We start from the raw sequence: 6106 nt of genomic DNA on the forward strand, positions 1-6106 counted from the left end.
GACTTGTAAGGCCCAATGGATTTCTCAGTTTTTAAATTGTTCACATTTAATAGAGCAATTTTGAAATCGTTTGAACATTAAATTTTTTCAGAGAAAAAAATTGTCAGGTATTTTATTCTGTGTGTATACACGTTAAGTTTTCTAGTGTCTCGTTCTGTAATCAGTACTTTATTGGAACAATTCCCTTGTCTTCATGCCTTCACTCTTTTTCAGCCTGTTCTTTTATCTTACCTCATCCAATTCGCACGTCAAAAATGCTGATATTGAAGTTTGACTTATTTGCTCTTCATAGAGGTAAGCCCCACCTGGGGTGAAGCCCACTTCTCTAGCCTGCAAGTGTCCTAGTTCAGAAGTGTCCCTGCCTCCTGTTTCCTCCCTGGACACACCCTCAGTGAGCACCTAGTGCTGATACCATATTAACATTCAATAGGACTCTATTTTATAATCTAGGTTATAAATGATTCCCCAGTTCAGTTATACCTTCCAAACAGATGGCAGTTCAACTGGAGAAAGTTCAAGGGTCAGACAGACCCAGATTTCCATCCTGACCTCCTATTTATTAGCTGTATGCCCTGGTCAAATCTCTCAGCCTCTCAGAATCCTGGATTCCTCATCTGTGGAAGACAGTCATAAAACATTCATCCCCTGGGGGCTGGTGATGAAATCAGACAATGTCTATGAAAAGACTCCTATTGTGCCTTCCTAATTACTGCACTCTTCTTTTTAAAATTTCATCTCAAAATTTAGCCATCTTTTATTTTTATCATGTCTCTAATCCACAGGCTATTTAAATGACATAAAAATTTAAAATACTTTTTTAGAATCTGTAAATAATGTTTTATAAACATAAATCAAATCTAATAGGTGAAATATGGAGAAAGCTATCCTTCAAATGCATTTTCCTTATAATTTCCAAATACAATAATTTCTGCAGTACTATGAGATATTAATTATTAAACAGCTGGATAAATTGCTTTTTATTTTAAAATCAGGATGACTTTAACACTGCTTGTAATTCATCATGGCATATTTACTCTAATCTTTAAGTGCCTCTACTCCCAAGGCCCCACTAAAATTACAGTTTAGTTATTAACAAAAGAAGATATATATTCTGAAGAACAAAGAAAACTGGAAGGGAGACATCATCAGATGAGCAACTTCAAACAAGCTGTGGAAATGGCAGGAGGGAGTGGGTTGAGCATGGTAAACTGCCTTAGCATAACAGAGGCCACAACATAAAGCATGCGGGGGTGGTCCCCATGAGAAGGGAGCCAGCTTACCTGCAGGACCCAGGAGATTTAGCACTTGGAGGTTCCAAACAACACAGAAAGTAGCAATGAGGCACAGGCCTGAACATGAGGATGGCTGGACAGAAATGGACCCCCAGAACTTTACCCCACCCCAACTAGACAACCACTCTCCTAGGCAAGAAAACAACGATTCAATCTCTGAACAGACTGATTAGGAAGGCTCCAACCTTGGAGGCAGTGTGCTGAAAACAGGATAAAGTCAGAGTCTACAGGCTGAAGGGTGGAATTTCCAGCTTGCAGCCCTACCGGGGGAAAGGAAGCCAGGAAAAAGAAAAAGCACTGGATCTTAAAATTATGAGCCCTATTAAAAATATCAGTCAATAAATGAAGCAACTCAAACCATAATTACATTTGCCCCACCAGACACCCACTCTAAATGGAAATAGAAAGTTACCTGAAAACGTTATTCAAAATTTCATACTTCACTTATGCCTATTCTCTCCCTGGATGAGTTTTCTGTCAGCCAGCTGTCAGTTCCTACTGAAGGAAATCAAAGCTATTCAGAGTTACATAAATACCAAAAATTTGGTCCATATATCTCTCCTATTTGGAATCTAGTTTTTTAATTCCTTGTTAAGAAAGACATCCCCACGGTGTTTTGTAGTTAATCATATTTCACTCAGTATGAGTCTGTAAAGTGTCTGGAGTGGATTCTATGCACAGGCAATTTGTGCGCGCGCCCGTGTGTGTGTGTGTGTGTGTGTGTGTGTGTGTGTGTGTGTGTGTGTGTGTGTGTGTTCGGGGAGCACTGGACTGCTGGGAGGAGGGCTGCAGCACTCATCTGGTCCACCCTATTCTGTGCAGATGAAGCAGCTGAGGAGGGGAAGGTGGGGGAACTCCCGAAATCACTCCTTTTGCTTACCAGACTGAACTAGATGTTCCCATGTCCCTTCTTGCATGCCCCCTTGCTTCTTGGCTACCAGCTTCCCACAGGGTAGGGCTCTGTTCTGAGTACCTGATTTGTGTGGTTTCTTACACAGCAGTGCCACATGGGCTGAGGTGCTTGAAAAGCCATCTTGGAGATGATAGGCTTGGCCTTCCCTGTGGCTTTTTCTCCCCAAGACACCCCCAGTTTTCCTTTCATTCACAGAGGAATTTTATTTTCCTTTGCGCCTCTTACTCCACCACCAAATAGGATCTATGCTCCCTCCCCCAAAAGTTATTTATCCCACCACGGTGGGGGAGGGCAGCCAGGAGGTAGAAATTATCAAATGTGTTTCAAGCTCACAATTCAGCCCCACATCCAGTCCCACTTCCAACAGCTATCAACCTCTACCTCAGGCTGTCTCCATCATCACCTCCAGGTCATCTGATGCTCCCCTGCAGAAGCAAAAGGCAGAGATGCCTGCCATACCTACAGAGGGGCAAAGGAAACCCACAGGTCCAGAGAAGAGTACAGCCTTGAGTTAAAATGGGCCAGGTACTGGAGGTCTGCTGTCCTGGCCTTCCTAGAGGGGTCTGAGGAAGCCCAGAGCTGCTGCATGGGCCAGCTGCACCTGAAATGAGGCAAGCTTGCCTGCCGCCAGCAAAATATGTGTCTCCTCCCTACTCAAGGAGAGGGGCAGAGCCAGGACAAAAGATGCAGCTGAGACTGTCCCAGGAAACGTAATAACTTGCCAGGGAAAGTGTTCTCTGGCACCAGCTTGTAAGAAATATTTAGAAACTGCCCAAGAAGGAGGAATAGCTGGTGAGGTTTGCTGTCTTTCCCACACGTACCCAGAAAGGGTTGGTTAATTCTAGTTATTTCGGCTGTCCTTCAGGCTCTGGGGCTGGGCCCTGGGGCAGCTACATCCCTACATCTCTCTGAAAACCCCCCTTCCCAGCACACACATATAAAGACATGCAAACCTATACCTCCAAGTCTCAGGGAATCAAGCTGACAGGATTTCCAGGCTGTTGAGGGTTCTGGTAACGTCCTAACAGTCCCCGCTGGCTCTTTTCCTCAGTTTTTTCCGAGAGCGGGAGGGTGTCAGTCCGAGGTGCTGCTTGAGAAGGGCAAAGGAAGGTGACTGGGGTGACAGCGCAGGGACACCGATGTGGGCAGGGTGCGCGTTTCGTCGCCTCCCCTCTGAGCCCAGGCAAGCAGCTGGCGGGCTGAGGCGATCATCATCCACGAGAAGGGGTTCTGCCCAGAGCCGCTACGGAGCAGTCCCGGCACTGCCCGCCGAGAGGATATTGCCTTCCCTTGGGAAATGGCAAGCCCGAGGAGGGCAGCCAATGCCCGCATGCTGGAGCAAGCGCACCTATGGACCCCAGTTTTCCGACAAGGAGGTCTGGGGTCCTGGTGCCAAACCTGTGCGCCCCCAAGAGGCTCCGGGAGCCGGCTGGCTGCCCGCCCCTGTGTGGCTCGAGTTTGTCGAGCCACAACGGCTCCGCAGCCCCCACCAGCCCGCCCTCCGCGCCCAGCCTGCACTCCCGGCGCCCGGCCGCCAAAGGCACCTGCGGAGACCCGCCCAAGTCCGACCCTGCGACCCGCGCGCTCCTGCAGCCGAGCACGCGCCGCTCCCGCTGCGGCACAGACCCGCGCCAGCGAGGCCCCTGCCCGAATCCTCCCAGACATCCTGCGGCCGCCGGCTGCCCCCACGACTTTCCCTGCGCGGCAAGGCCGAGAAGGAGGCGAAACCCGCCTCCCCGCGGGGTCCAAGCCCGCGCCGCCGCAAAGCTCTAGCTGAGAGCGGGCGGGGATTGCGGGAAGCCGGAAAGTGGGCTCCGGGAAGCGCGCCCGGGATGGCGGGGCAGAGTCTCTGGACAGAGACCTGCACCCCGGCGGCCCTCGATAGGCGTCAAGTGTCTGCAGTATCAGGGTGAGCGGGAGGTGCCGGCTCCCAGGGCCTGAGCTTACCCGGCGGGACGCGCGGAGGCCGCCGGGCCCGGGCTGCGCGGGGAGGTGCTCTCTTCCCAGCAGCCAACACGCAAACCAAAGTTTCCCCAAGTGCAGCCCGTACAGCCGGCGCCGCACACTGACCTGCGACGCGCTGCCGAGTCGGCGGGGCGCCTCCGTCTCCCCGGCTCCGTTCGGACCCTCCTCGCTGGTGGCCCCAGGGCGCCGTCCAGGCTGGATTGTGGTCTTCGGTGACTCCTCGGCGGCTGGAGTCGCAGATCCCGGTAGGTGCCGCCCTGTCCCCTCCTCAGCTCGGCAGGGAGAGGCGGGCGGCGGACCCCGAACGGCGAAGCGTTGGAGCGGGGGCTGAGAGGCGCGCACCTCGCCAGACGGCGGGGCTGCGCGGCGTTTCCGCTGGGGGTGACGCGCCGGCTCGGGGCTGTGCTGCAGGTGGGGGCGGCAGGGCCAAAGTCTGTTCCGGCCCGAGGGGCCAAAGTCTGGCCTCCGAAGCTCCGCCTTCTATCCCCGCAAATACCCCCCAACGCGTATCCCCACATCCCAACCCCGCCACCTCGCTTTGGACGGGGCAGCTTGGCCCAGAGCAGAAGAAGCAGGGTCTTTCCCACCACTGAGGGGAGACGGCCCTTGGTTCCCCCCATCCATATGTGCATTCCTCTCCTCAGTTCTTAGCCACCTGGCTGGTCCGTGCGTCTGTTCCCCAACGTGTCTCTCTTTCCCCTTCCCGTCCCTGCATCCTCTTTTTGAAAGCCAGAGTCTCACTTCAGGTTGGGGTGTTGGTGGCAGCAACCGTTCTTCTTTTTGTTTTTATCAGTTTATAACTTTATAATACTGTCATTAAAGCAATAATACATATTAATTAACAAAATTCCACAAAGTATATTTTATGTATTAAACTCCACTGTGGGATAATGAGAGACGAAATTAAGAAGCAATGATTTTAACTCATTTATCAGCGATTATCTGGTGGAGAAAAGACCATGACCATTTTCTGTCGTTGTGCAGATGATGTCAATTAAAAATAATATGTAGTTTTGAGTCCTCAAAGGTGAAAAGGAGACTTATCTCTGGGCAGGCTCCCTTTATTTAGAAAAATAGCCCGCTAAATTTGGCCCATTAGTAAATATATGTAAAGCAAGTTCACAGCCCAGAGTTGGTCTCTAGGGAGCTGGAATCCTGAATCTGGGTTGCTGGTTGCCCACACCTGTTGGTTTGGGAAAATCTGAGGTTCCCAGGAAGGGACTGGGCAAATTTGCATGAAGGCACAGGTCTCCTTTCCTTCATTTAAAAAGTTTTTATTAATGTATAGTAGATGTTAATAGATGTGCATTTAACAATTTCAATGATTTTGCTCAAACTGAAGCATCATTAAGATCAAGAGACAGAGCATTACCAGCTCTCTAGAAGACTCCCTCATATTCCCCCTCTTCCCGGGGGGCAGGGTAATAGCTTCAACCAGCATAGGTGACTTTTGCTTGTATTTACACTTGCTAGCAATTGAATCATACAGAATATACTCTGTTTCTGGCTTCTTTCACTCAACATTGTGTTGAAGAGATGCATGCTGTCTATGGGTTTAGCTTGTTCATTCTTTTTGCTGTATAGTATTCCACTGTGTGGATGTACCTTAGTTTAGTCATTTTATTACTGACACACATTTGAGTAATTCCCAGGTTTGGGACATTACAAATAATGCTGCTAGGAACATTATAGCAGATGTCTTCGGTGAACATATATACACATTTCTGTTGGGTACATACCTAGGAGCAGAATTGTGAGTCATGAAGCAGGCATATGTTCAGCTTCTGTAGATATTGCCAAACAGCTTTTCAAAGTAAATGATTGAATTTTGACTCCTATTTGATTAGTTTCCTATTGCTGCTTGTAACAAATTACCACAAACTTAGCTTAAAACAACACAAGTGTATCCTCTTCCAGTTCTAGAGGTCATGTCCAA

The 6106-nt window shown here is 49.5% G+C and overlaps 1 protein-coding gene across 5 annotated transcripts in view; it reads right to left on the reverse strand.

The window, feature by feature from the left end:
- The window catches only part of ANKRD34B (ankyrin repeat domain 34B), a 28723-nt gene extending 24173 nt beyond the window's left edge, over positions 1-4550 (reverse strand). For 2 of the 5 annotated variants that reach the window (XR_010378884.1, XM_031447361.2), the window contains exons 1-2: positions 3165-3608; positions 1705-1790 (exon numbers count right to left, since the gene is read on the reverse strand). The gene's annotated coding sequence lies outside the window, so the exon portion shown is untranslated. Of the gene's footprint in view, positions 1-1704; positions 1791-3164; positions 3609-4275 lie in introns of those variants that run through there. The other 3 variants (XM_010975048.3, XM_064481998.1, XM_031447360.2) reach the window with 3 other exon arrangements.
- Positions 4551-6106: the final 1556 nt, after the last annotated feature.

This window comes from Camelus dromedarius, chromosome 3 (assembly GCF_036321535.1).
Source record: "Camelus dromedarius isolate mCamDro1 chromosome 3, mCamDro1.pat, whole genome shotgun sequence".
In the NCBI taxonomy this organism is placed as follows: domain Eukaryota; kingdom Metazoa; phylum Chordata; class Mammalia; order Artiodactyla; family Camelidae; genus Camelus; species Camelus dromedarius.